Genomic DNA, 14,276 nt, shown 5'->3' on the forward strand with positions numbered 1-14,276 from the left:
CCTCTTAAACTCGCCCTTAAACTCTTAACCTCATTCCTACGCTAACGCGTCATAGAGCACCAGAGCCCTAATCCACTAGATAGCATCATAGAGCCCTAGTGCCCTAATCAGCTTAATAACTCCTTTTTCCGCGTTACGGTCGTTCGCCAATACTTCCAGTATTGAGCCGCGAACGCCGTGTTCCGCCCTTAACAGCTCACGCGCGGGACAGTCTACTAGTATGTGCGTTACATCTAGTATTTGCCCGCAACCCTGACAGTAGGCCGTATTACCACCGAATCTTGACCCATGAGTGAGCCGAGTGTGTCCAATTCTCAGCCGAGTCAGAATCTTCTGATCTCGAGAATTAGGAACATCTCTCCACTCTTGTGTGTCGATCTTTATCCTACGTAGGAAAGCGACCCGGTTGAGATACCAGGCCGAGTCCCACGTTTCTCTGGAGGTCCGCTTGATCCAGCAGGTTACGTGACAGAGAGGCACCGAAGTTACCTCCTGCGGAGTATGACGACCCTGGTTTGCAGCGGCCTCGTTGCCCGGGATACCTGCGTGTCCAGGTACCCAGACAAAGGTTATGTTCGTGTACTGTTGCACCTCAATCAGCCACGGGTGTCCAACTTTCCCATGCTCTAGTGCGGAAAGACAACTCGCGGAGTCCGAGAAGACAACAGCCTGAGACCCGTTTGCATGCCTGCAAGCTTGCAGTAGTTCATAGGCCTCAGCTGAGAAGATACCACCGGGACCTTCTCTCGTACTAATGAGCCATCAGTGAAATACTGTGGCCTATCTGCGTACGAAGCTGCAACCTCTCTAAAGGTAGCCTGAGCTATTGCGGAGTTGGCACCAGCACCGCACTTCTCCCTCACTCGTCAGTCGATCTTAGGGACGTCCGCGTCCAATGCCCGTTGCCATAGGCGAGGCCTAGTGGCTAACAAAGGGAGGTTCGTCGACGTAAGATCGTGCCACTGACTCGAGGCACGCTGGACTATGTATCGGCATCCCACCTGCTAGGTGGTCCCTTTACAGGGCCCGCGCAGCCTTAGTAGCCAGGTCCTCCGCTACAAGATGTACCAGTGGTAGTCTTCCACACTCCACCAGTAGAGAAGCTACCGGTGAAGTCTTGAAGGCGCCTGAGCAGATTCTAAAGATCTCATTGTACTGAGGTTCTAAAGTAAAGTACGCTTGGGACACACATTGTCCTTGCTACTTTTATCAAAGTGCTACGAGAGGCTTTAGAGAAGCGTCCACTCAAGCCCCGAAGTATATTCAACTTCGTATTGAGTTTCTCCTTCACTTGCTTAGCATGCTTGATAAAAGTTAACTTATTATCAATCAGGAGGCCAAGTAGCGTCATCTCGCGCACGGCCTTGACTGCGTGCTCACCGATGCTGACAAAGGGCAAGGCCGGCTGTGGTTCCTCTCGTACTGCACAGTATTTCCGTTAAGATAACGTTCGTGTACGTTCGCACACCAGTAGGGTAAAACTAACCTGTCCCACGTTAGACGCTATTGTTACAAATAAAAAAAAATAGAATAATTATGGCCCACGTTGGGAGTCATATCACGAACAAACAATAATGGAACCCTATAAATGTTCTATTTTTTTAACTTTGTCATGTGAAAAATAAAACAGAACACTACAAATGTACAATAATCCACGACTTCACAAATTGACACACACACCTAAAGCATAAATTAGGTACAATACAAAACTAAACATAAAATTTGGCGTGCAATTTGGGTAACAATTTACGATCACGAGGTTTCATTTATCGGTTTTGGTCCTGGAACAGTGTTTTGTTTGGCTGACTACATTTTTGTCGACAGTATTTATTTTGTTTTCATAGCTCTATTTTGTCTAGAAAAACTAATCCTAATGGGCCATCCCGAACTGGGTTTTAATACAAGACGGCTACATTTTTATATCCGTACTAGGGACCGGTTTGTCTGTCTTGCAGTTATTTTTCGTCAGAAATGACCTAAAAGTATGCATCTACTCCGGTTGCTAGGGCTATTTTCCTCCTGAGTCGTAGAAGAACCCTATAAATGCACATTAAAATTGTGAGAATATTATAAAACTGGTAACAGTATTTCTTCAGGAATTCTTCTCTGGATTCCTTCATTGAATCCTGTAGCGTTTCGTTTAGGAAATTCTCCCTTCAGATTCCTTCAGAAACTATTCAAGAAATGCCTCCCAAGTTCAATCTAGGAATTTCTTCAAGGATTTCACCCGGAATTCTTCCACGGAATCTTTCTGAGGTTCTTTCATCGGTCTATTGATGAATCTTATAAGATTTCCTTCATGGATTTCCCTCGTAATTCTTTTCTGAATTTCCTCAGGTGACTTCGCTCAGGATTCTCTCATGGACTTCTCTTGAACATTGATGATTCTTTCTTACATTTCTCCCAGGATTCTTTCAGGAAATTCTGCCGGGATTACTGCTAGGGATTTCCCAAGGGATTTATTCCGAGGTTCCTTCCACTTTTTGATAGTGTAATGAGTCAAGGATTAAGTATGGGAATATATGATACATTTGCAACGTCATTGATGAATTTTCCCTTTATTTGGTTTTTGATTTTTAATAAAATAACGAAGCAATATTTTCAAAATTGGTTTTCGTACACATGTAGAGTATGGATCAAGGTATCTCCTGAATTTTTCCCTGGTGGAAAAAGTTTTTTGTTTTTGCAGAAACCATTTTTTTTGTGCAATTTTGTTTAAAAATGGTTTCTGCAAAAACGAAAAACTTTTTCCACCAGGGAAAAATTTAGGAGATACCTTGATCCATACTCTACATGTGTACGAAAACCGATTTTGAAAATATTGCTTCGTTATTTTATTAAAAATCAAAAACCAAAAAGTGAGGAAATGGATCCAGTTTCGCCTTAACCCTTTGAAGCCGGAATTTTTCCAAGCGTTATTCTGGAGTTTTTTCTGCGTTTTTCTGTAGTTTTGGTATTCAATAGTACAAAATCGGTAGAATATTATGCGGAATATTTTTCTGGACATCCTAGGTCATCCAAACTATTCTTGAGTTTAGATCCTTAAGTCTATGGGTGTAACGGTAACTTCTTTCACTACACAAAGCTACAATTTGTAATCTAGCATGTCCAGTAAGTCTTCTGTAAGTTCAATAGACAGTATCAGATCAGTCGGAATATCCTAGGTCATCCAAACTGTTCTTGAGTTTAGATCCTTAAGTCTACGCGTGTAACGGTAACTTCTTTCATTATACAAAGCTGCGATTTGTAATCCATCATGTCCAGCAAGTCTTCTGAAAGGTAAATAGACAATATCAGATCAGTTGGGATATCCTAGGTCATCCAAACTGTCCTTGAGTTTAGATCCTTAAGTCTATGGGTGTAACGGTAACTTCTTTCACTACGCAAAGCTAAAACTTATAATTTATCATATCCATTAAGTCTTCTGAAAGTTCAATAGACAGTATCAGATCAGTCGTAATATCCTAGGTCATCCAAACTGTTCTTGAGTTTAGATCCTAAAGTCTGCGGGTGCAACGGTAACTTCTTTCTTTACACAAAGCTACGATTTGTAATCTATCATGTCCAGCAAGTCTTCTGAAAGGTGAATAAACAATATCAGATCAGTAGGAATATCCTAGATCATCCAAACTGTTATTGACTTTAGATCCTAAAGTCTGCGGGTGTAATGGTAACTTCTTTCATTATACAAAGCTACGATTTTAATCTATCATGTCCAGTAAGTCTTCTGAAAATTCAATGGACAATAGGGGGATTCACTAAACAGCGTAAACTGATTAAACTGATCAAACGTCGTGATCACCAATGCAATCTTTGATTATTTCACTCGCAAAATCATGAAACATTTCAAATAAGCAGAAAATCATGGCTTACGCAGCAATGTAATCTGTTTAGTGAGTACCCCTAATCAGGGATGGCATTCACCATTTGCAAAGAGTTACATTCACTTGCTACTATCTCAGTTCATAAGCATGCTATCAAAAAACAATGTATGGATGACTTTTACCTTGTAGTTTTATCTGAAAGTTTGCCGAATATCATAAGGGTCGCACACGCATGCTTAACTCGTGAGCGAGCTGTGAAAGCAACTCTCCACGCCGTGAATGTAAATTTGGGAGGTCTAGGAAAGTGTGAGAGTACGGTTATAAGGTATAGGGAAATAGCGTGACAGAGGGGGGAGGGGGGGTCTGAAAATCCCGAAAAACGATGGGCTTAATAAATGAACCGTTCCTAATCTATCATGTCCAGCAAGTCTTCTTAAAGTTACAAAGGTTGTTTTTATCAACTAACCTACTGTTATGAAGCCCATAATACCCCAAAAACATATAACAACGCGCATTGTTTCTCTAACTGCTTTGGTAAGTACAGTGGATTATGTAACACCTTAACGTAGTGGCAAAAGCTATTACCACAAGTGTAGACCTGAAGCTATGGCCTCCGGAGTAGTGATGTTGATCTGGAATATCTCAAAACTATCTTGAAATGACTCATGATATGTCAGGGGTATTACAGATTATAGTCCAAAGTTCATTGTGAGAATAACTACTGTTACTATCAAGAGCTAAACATCAAGATAATTTGGACGACCCTCAATGTCCCAAAGGTTCATAATAATATATAGAAGATATCAGGTTGGTCCAGTCACCGCTATTGATTATGAAACGTTACTCAGTATGTCAGATATAGCTGATGTTACGAGTGTAGACCTGAAGCTCTGAACTCATAGATAGTTTGGCTGACCTATAAGGAACATTCCCATAGTGTCTCCAAATGACATTTGAGATTTCAAGAGCTTCACGGATCTCAGCAGATTTTTCTATGCTATTATTTATGATGAAAACAAATGAAGTTTTTCTTAAAGATTTGAAGGACTTCATTATAGAACAGTTTGGACGACCGTGAATGTCCCAAAGGTTTATTACAAAAAAGTAGACTTCAGATTGCTCCAGTAACTGCGGTTGATTATGCAGCGTTACTCAATATAACAGATATGCTGTTACGAGTGTAGACCTGAAGTCCTGATCTCCAAGGTAGTTTGGCTGACCTGGAATATCACTTACTCGGCTGACCTGGAATATCGTTACTCAATATAACAGATATACTGTTACGAGTGTAGACCTGAAGTCCTGATCTCCAAGGTAGTTTGGCTGACCTGGAATATCACTGTAGTGTCTCTAAATGACACTTGAGATTTCAAGAGCTTCGCGAATCCCAGCAGGTTATGCAATATTATTTTTTATGGCAAAACACATAAAGTTATTCTTGTAGATTTACAGGACTTCATCATAGAACAGTTTGGACGAACCTGAATGTCCCAAAGGGTTATAATAAAAAAGTAGACATCAGATTGGTACAGTAACCACGGATAAATATGCAACGTTACTCAGTATAACATATATGGCTGTTGTTACGAGTGTAGACCTGAAGTCCTGAACTCCAATATAGTTTGGCTGACCTGGAATATCCTTGTAGTGTCTCTGAATGACATTTGAGATTTCAAGAGCTCCGCAGACCCTAGCAGATTATACAATACTATTATATATGGTGAAAACACATAAAGTTGTTCTTGTAGATTTGAAGGACTTTATTATAGAACAATTTGGACGACCCTAAATGTCCCAAAGGTTTAAAATAAGCTAGTAGACTTCAGATTGTTCCAGTAACTGCAGTTGATTATTCAGCGTTTTAGTATAACAGATATGGATACTGTTACGAGTGTAGACCTGAAGCCCTGAACTCCAAGGTAGTTTGGCTGACCTGGAATATCCCTATAGTGTCTATAAATGACATAGTAGATATCAAGAGCTTCTCGGATCTCAGTAGGTTATGCAATGCTATTAATTGTGGCGAAAATACATAAAATTGTTCTTGTAGATTTGAAGGACTTCACTATAGGACAGTTTGGAACACCTAGAACATCCCAGAATATAAAATAGATTTTGATATTCTTGATAAAGTCTAAATGGATACATATACACCAAACCCACATCCAAATTCAGCTTTTAGAACAACATGTATGTCAATTATTTCGTTTTTGCAATTTTCATGGTGTTCAGGATGTTCTAGGTAATCAATGAAGTCCCAAATACAAATCCCCATTTTTCCCTAATAGAGGACTCAATTTTCAACAACTTTGCCGAAGACAGTATTCTGTTTTATCGAATGGGTGAATTTATACAGTCGTTTCTATGTTGGGGTCATATATGACCCCTTCGGCTCCAAAGGGTTAAGATAAGATGTTTGACCGACCGGGAGTCGAATCCAGGCACTTTCAGCATAGCATGCTCTCACTGAATAAAGCAGTTTGCAATAGATCAAACAAGAGTGGGAGCGTGGGAGCGTAAGAGAAAAATAAAAAAAGTTCGTAATAGATAGACAAATAAGTTGTAGTGTAATACGGCAGTCATTTTTCTATTATTTTTGAGTAACTAGAGTACCTAGAATCTAGATATCATTTTGTTTCAATCGTTTAGAGTTGTCTTGTACTGCACTGAAAATCTAAAAAAAAATCAGGTGTTGAGGTCATTGAAGATTTTTTTTAAATTTCACCATAGACTTCCATTTTTTATTTGTGAAATCATGTTTACTTTTTTGGAACTTGAGTATTCAAAACAATTTTTCTTTTTTTTTTTTGTAGTGTAATACAGCAGTCATTTTTGTATTAGGGGCTGTTCATAAACCACGTGGTCATTAGGGGGGGGGGGGGGGGGTGTGTTCGACCAATGACCATTTTGTATGGACAAATAAAAAAAATTGTATGGACTAATGACCACGGGGGGGGGGGGGGTTGGTTGGTTCAAAAGTCCCAAAAAATGACCACGTGGTTTATGGACAGCCCCTTATTTTTAAGTACCTAGAATTATTTTTTTCAATCGTTTAGAGTTGTCTTGTACTGCACTGAAAATCTGAAAAAAATCAGATGTTGAGGTCATTGAAGATTTTTTTTTTAATTTCACCATACACACCAAAAATCGATTGAGGGTTTCAGCAAAATTTTGCTGAATTTTGCCGAGATGAAGGCTTCAGCAAAAAATTTGCTGAAATTCAGCAAAATTTTGCTGATTTGTTCAGTAAACTCTGCTGATCACCAGTAACGTTTTGCTGAAATTCAGCAAACTTTGCTGAAAGTTCAGCAAAAAAATTTTCTGGACCCTTCAGCTCGGCAAAATTCAGCAAAATATTGCTGAAAGCGTTTAGTATGTAGACTTCCATTTTTTTTATTTGTGAAATCATGTTTACTTTTTTGGAACTTGAGTATTCAAAACAATTTTTCGCCATAATTAATTAATAGTCCAAGATATATCTACGGAACAGGCAAGGGAACAGCAGTCAACGGAAACACTTGGTGATGGATGAAGTAATCGAAGTCCTGGACGAAGAACATCTCAATCACTCAACCGACACGGAAGAAGTGGAACAGCAACTGACAATTATTTGTGAGACAGGATCAGCATCCGAAAAGGAATACAGCTTAAAGAGAGCATGAAGAAGTTGGAGGAAGTCGCCTATGCGATCAAGGAAGCTATCGAGAGTAAGACCAGCGGCGTCATGGTCGCGATTTTTTCCGCAGTCAAGTTCGCAGATTGTGAACAATCCTCGGTACCCATTACGTAATTTATTTTTGGTCTTTTTACTGTCAGATCGGTATAACACGCTTAAAATAATTTACTCAAAATGCAATTTACACGGAAAAAAATACACGGTAATAATTATTATTGGGTACCGGACTGGACACCAAGAAATTCACGGTTTTCTTTGATACATCGAAATCTTGAAATTAGTCTATGGTAAGACAGCGAAGAATCGGCGAGCACAGTTCGTGAGTTCGAACTCCAATTCCTGGTCATTACCAAGAAAAAAGGTCGCTCGTAGAACGTTTTACTGATTTTTTCATTGAAGTATTGTAGAATAACAAATGTTATTCAAATTGTAATCGGCTCTGTAGAGTATTAATCAAACAGTTGAGCCTATCAAATAAACGAAAAGAAAAAAAAAATCCAATACAAGACCTTTTTTGAGTGTCCAGGCCATTTCTTGGAATAATAGGAATCTCGGGGGATGCAGGAAGTTCCAGGGAGTGCCAAGAGGTCCCAGGGTCATCTCAGGTACATGTCAAGGGATTCCAGAGGCATCTCAGGGGTGCTTTAGATGGTCTCATGAGTTTCTAGCAGCTATCTGGAGGTCTCAGATGCATATCAAGGGGTTTAGGGGCTTCAAGGGGCTTGAGAACGCTTCAAATGATCACAGGGGCGTTGCAAGGAGTTTCAGGGGTCAGTGCTGAAAATGTCATTTCGCATTTCTAAATTCAGCTACCTGCAGCTCATTTTAGAAGCTGAAACTGAGAATCAGGGGGCCTCATAGAGTTCCAGAGTGGTTTCTGGGGGTCTCAGGGTACTTCAGGGCTTGTTCAGGGGACTTCAGCTGCAGCGCTTGAGCTCACTGAATGCCTCTGAAATGCCCTTCAGGCGTCTTGAAACGCTTCTTAAAGGGCTTTAATCTTTCAAAACAAATCTCAAACCTTCCTTAAAGCGTGTCAGATGTTTTCAGAGGGGTTTCAGGGAGGTTTTAGGAGTGTTTCATGTTGTTCCAATGAGTATCAGGAAATTTCAGAGGGTTTAAGGGGTGATTCGGGTGGACTGATGGGGTTCCAGGTAGTTTCCAAAAGCGTCTCAGCCGAGTGGAAGTTTTCCTTAACTCCGAAAGCTAGACTTACAAATACAGGTATGAGTGAGAAATGGCCAAATTTGAGTGGAATTTGTGAAAAATTTACTCGTACTCTCGATAAAAATTTTTCGAAGATTTAAATTGTGAGCCGCCTCGGACGTTGCACAGAAAAAAATATTCATGTAAAATTCAGCGAAAAATCATGCACGTAAAGGGAATGCTAGGGCTAGTGCATATTTACATAAGATATCATGTAAAATTATGTTACGTTCGTGTGAATTTCCGCTTATAGTCGCGTAACCGGTTGGTTTCCATGATGGTTTACGCGATGGTTGGCGGAAATTTACACGAACGTAACATAATTTTACATGATATCTTATGTAAATATGCACTAGCCCTAGCATTCCCATTCTTAAACTTTGTAAAATAGTAATCAAAAAAAAAAATAGGCAGAAAAGTTTTCTTGTAAATACATTAGTAAAATTCGTTCCATGATCTCAGCACCAACAGCAGCTGACGGCATTTCGTCGGATATTCGGAGCGTCGTTCTTCGTTCCAGTCTAACGTAACACGTTGGAGGACTTCTTCAGCAATTCCGCGTTGCTTATTAGTGATTAAATTCATAAGTAACCAAGTTCCGCAAATGTCGAGAACGTTTTTGAATCTGCCCATAATGAACGGTGGTTGATAACATGTGTAAAAGTGAAAAAATACATAAAGGGTTCGAATCACCCATCCGTGGTTGGTGATTGGAGTAAAATCAAGAGCCTTGCGAATAAATATACAAAATACCGTCGATGGGGGTGACAATGGGTTTGGGGGTGAGATTGGGTCAAAACGGAGAAACATAAAATTGGAAATAGCTCATCAACTATCGCTAATTTATATAGAAAACTTTATATTATTTCAAAGAGAAGATGATTTTACACGTCATGATGCAGAATAAGATGTTTAGCAATAATCGTTTTTTTGATTGATTTGATTTTGATGTAAGTGCTTTGAATTTTCACTTAGAATTGTAAACTTTTAAATATTGTAAACTAATACTAATAAATTGACAAATAAACCAACTTTTACAAAAAAAAAAAAAAAAAAAAAAAAAAAAAAAAAAAAAAAAAAAAAAAAAAAAAAAAGAAAAATATTCAATTTTCCGCAAATATATTCTTTTCCAGAATGCTCATGATATAGGAAAATTATTTTCATCAAGAAAAATTCCCTCCGCAGTTTAGGGCACTTCTTAAAAATGAAAAAAGGCCATTTTTCGAGGAGCTCTTTTTTTATGCGTCTTCAAAGAACGATTACGCAAATAAAAAATACATAAAGTTGAAAATTTGCATTTTTTTCGATTGAGTATGTATTTAAATGTGTTGCAGAGGTAGTTTTACCAGAGAACGAAATTTTATAACCTCTAAAGATACTTAAAACAGAGCGTCAAAGTTCGACCAAAAAGTATGTGTTTTTTGGGATAGACCATATTCTTAATGTTAGAGGTTTTTCTATCCAAAATAAGAATGTTTAAAGTCGGTTTTGAGTGATATGTTATGTGTACATAACTGCTAGTAATAATCATTATTTTCCAGATTTTTCCCGTACAAATTTTTTTCGCCACAAATGTTTGAAACGTTAAAAAATTAAAAAAAAATGCAGTTTGTACAGATTGCTATTTTGTGTGGTATACTCATAGAACCAAATTAACAATAATACTAAACATTTTCCAAATTTCTTCAAACTGTTCTAAACTTCACTATATTGTGAAGATTTCATAGAAGAACCGGAATGAAAAGACCAACCGTGCGTCGAGATAGACCATTTTGAATGTTTATAGTTAATTTCCGATACAGTCCTTATATGATGAAACTACTAGTAAATCACTCTGAAAAAAATTCTCCTTCGTAATGTTTCACACAAGTACCTGACTATAAAATTTCTTATTAGTGGTTAGCTGTAGGTATTACCTGATTGATGCAATGAAAAAAACGGGCTGTCAATGCACTTTTTATTTAAAAATTCAATATTTTCGACCCCATGTCTAAATATTAAGAATGGGGGTGAGATTGGGTCAAGCAAGTTATCGAGTACACATAACCTTAACTAAAAATTCAACTTGTTACCCAGTCCCCATTCGACGTTAGAATGGTGCCATGTTTACCGTGCTTCATAAAAGCACTTTTTTTTTTCAAAAATTTGTCGAAGAAGTGTCAAGCGAGTATGTTCATACGTTTAGTGCCTAAAATCATTTATAACAATAAACCCATGCGTTTTGACAGCTCCTCTGATCATCAGCTAATCTTTAGTGTACAGCAATATCGTAAGCCCACAAAATAGACTTGATAGCGTTTTTCTTCTCCACTCATTTTTTTTTTAAATTTTAAGGAAATATCGTGAAACTACCAGACGGTAGTGGCATCCAGGTCCAGGAAATACCGGGGCCATGAAACCGGTAACATGACAAAATTTCGAAAGACGAGCGAATGTCGAAAAATATCATGTTTTTTTTTCAATAAATATTTTAATGCATCTCTCCCTCATTGTAATCCCCCCACTTCTCTCATGGAATTGAAACTTTAAATGAGGATGATTATGGTGGCTAAAAATGGAGATACAACATACAAACTTTATTTTGTCAAATTTCAACCATTTTTTCGATAGTATTAGCCCTTTTAGGTGGATTAATCATCTTTAAAAATTACCTAAGTTTTTATTCGTCATGGTTACATTGTATTTTGAGTAGGTTTACTTTATATGATCAATAAAATTAACTTGTATTCATAAATAGGCGACTTTGAATACTTTGACCCATTCTCACCCCCTCTAAGGTGTGAGATTGGGTCAATTTTCAATCATTTGTAGTTTAGTAGACAATTCATAGAATGTGATTCTTTCTTGCTAAACTATCATTACCATATACATAGAAGAGTATATATACCAATTAAAAATTTATTCCGACTTCAACTGCATGTGTTATTTAACAAACAATCTTTGAGTATCGTTTTTTGACCCATTCTCACCCCCAACGACGGTAGTGCTCTCAATGTGCATGTATTCAACATGAATCTAACGCGTGGTCAAACCATGACTTGTTATAGGTTTAGGCCAAGAAAATTGCAATGGGAATGAATCAGTTAATAGGTGAACGAATTGAAGCTTTATTGAAGAAAATGATGGTGTTATGTCAAGCTATGGTATTGATGATGACCGATGAACGTGACAGGATATTGAAATCGACTTTCGGCTGAAATTTGGTGAGATCAGTCTGATTTTTATTTTATATTATATACATTATTATATGATTTATGATAAAGTTTATCATGCAAATGGGAGGGATTTGTTGTATTTTCTTTTGTTTCGTTTCAGAGAGTGCTTAAGCCTAGGCATATAGGGCCAGGACACTGAATAAATACCTATGTTCCATCCCAGGAAACTAAGGACCAAGGGGTGACATTAACCTTCTAAGCATCGTCACCCCCGCCGATTTTCATTTATTTTGCTACCTTAAACATGCTGAGCGGTTGGTACGAGATGTCCCCACTCCATAGCTATCTTATAAAACCAATAGCACTGCACAGTAGGCCTGGCCGCTTTAATGCTTGTAATGCATTCCCGATGTACTGCAAGCATTAATAATGATAAGAAAAATGGTAGAATTAGTCGAATCTATCATTTTCCAGGATTCTTTCAATGAATGGCTGTGTATGTGTAGACTAGACTAGACTAGACTAGAAATAGGGTACTGGTTCCCTTATTAAGCATGTGGCTCCCATTTTCATCCTACGAAAAACAAAGGATTGAGGCGTTGTTTATTTTGTTTCTTATTTTTGTATTTTTTGTTAGGAGTGAGCACGCATGAAAACAAAAAGAACGAAATTAATCGGTGCCGTAATCGCTAGTTTTCGAATAGGATGAATATGGGAGCGTGAGATTACTGATGGAACACATACCCTACATTAGTAAAATTCGTTTCAGAGCAGTACCACTTTCTGTGTTTCAAACTTCCTTTACAACATAAGTTCAATATTTAACCGGCTGTGCGCAAAACGCGGGGACGATAGACGACCAAGCAGATAGGCACATCCAAACCTGATCTCAGATCCAAACAGAAGATGGTGAAGTAACATTTCAAAACCAATTTCACACACTCGCACCACATCGAGACAACCTGAACAGAAAGAAATAACAAAATTTGTTCTCAATCATACCAAACTTTGTTTAAAATTATTTGAGACAAGATATTTTCATTTTGACTTGCATTGGCGGAGAATATATAATCTACGTGTGGTTGGAAATGAAAAAAAAAATTTCAGATCAAATTAGGCTGAGGCAACTACCCGCCACTCTAACAATAACTCGGCAAATTGAAATTTAATTTTGTTTTCTAATAAATCAAATTCAATGTTTCCAATATTTGAAAACAAAGCGATTAATTCTGTTGTCGTTCTTTTTGTTTTCATTCGTTCTCACTTTTTTACAAACAATGCAAAAATAAAAAACGAAGCAGCGCTTCAATTTTTGTTTAAGGTAAAAATGGGAGCACCCTGCAAAATACATAGAACAATCTCCTTATATTTTGTTACTACGGTCTAATCGGGAAACCGAACGCAAACTAGCACACTAACACGTGTTGGAGGTATAATTTTGTAGCAAAATAAAAAAAGGGAAATCATGTGGCGGCAGCTCAACCGATGCGATGGCCGGTTCGATTCGGCACGCTGGCTGCTGTTTGTGGTTTTCAATGTGTGTGCTGCTCTTGTAAGTTGATTTGCTTCAAAGTGTATGCGCAGGCGACTCAAACGAAACAAGCAAGCTATCTGCTTGTCGTATTATTTGATTAATTGAAATGTTTAACAAACTTCGCCAATTTGATGGGAAAATAGAATGATCAGGATCAGGCAAGACATTGCTCAGAACTCACGCCAAAATAATCACATTTCCGGTAAGGGAAAGTTGATCAACAAGGTCCTGTGGCGCAATGGATAACGCGTCTGACTACGGATCAGAAGATTCCAGGTTCGACTCCTGGCAGGATCGATTTTTTGTTCTCTTAATTTTTGTCGAACGATACTGCTGTGTGGAACTTGTGTCTCGTCGTTATATATAAGCCATTATCAGCTGTTATCACCCAACAACTGATAAAACTTGAGTTCATTCAAACATTTGTAGCAAGATGAGTCAGCACACGTCGTCGTACCGTACGTCATCATCGCTCACATTGAGGATCCGCTGCATAGAACGAAGGATGGATAAAACCAACCCCGACGATGATCACAAGTGCAATGCGCCTTCAATGGGTGAATCACTGTCGGTTTATCGTTGCAAATAGAATTGTACCACTCACTGAATGACAAATGCTCATTTTTGGTGTGGATGAATCAACATTGCATTTCGTTCTATACCCTATTCAGAATTTGATAGCATCGGAAGAGGTAGTTTTTCCCGAAGTGATTCATTCGTCCTGTGCACAGCATGCGTCACGTTCTGAAATGTTCGATCAGCACAAGCTAAGAAGAAACGATTCTGGCTAGCCATGCATGAGTGATGTGGCAGCAACCTTCAGAAATCTCTGCTCTCTGAAGCCAAGATATGTATGTACTGTGAACATGCAGAATATCGACATT

General features: G+C 38.3%; 1 non-coding gene across 1 annotated transcript; it reads left to right on the plus strand.

Moving 5' to 3' along the window:
• Positions 1–13,616: 13,616 nt before the first annotated feature.
• On the plus strand, positions 13,617–13,689 carry Trnar-acg (transfer RNA arginine (anticodon ACG)). The gene has a single exon. It is a non-coding gene; the product is annotated as a tRNA-Arg (tRNA).
• Positions 13,690–14,276: the final 587 nt, after the last annotated feature.

Source organism: Aedes albopictus, chromosome 3, assembly GCF_035046485.1.
Source record: "Aedes albopictus strain Foshan chromosome 3, AalbF5, whole genome shotgun sequence".
NCBI lineage: Eukaryota > Metazoa > Arthropoda > Insecta > Diptera > Culicidae > Aedes > Aedes albopictus.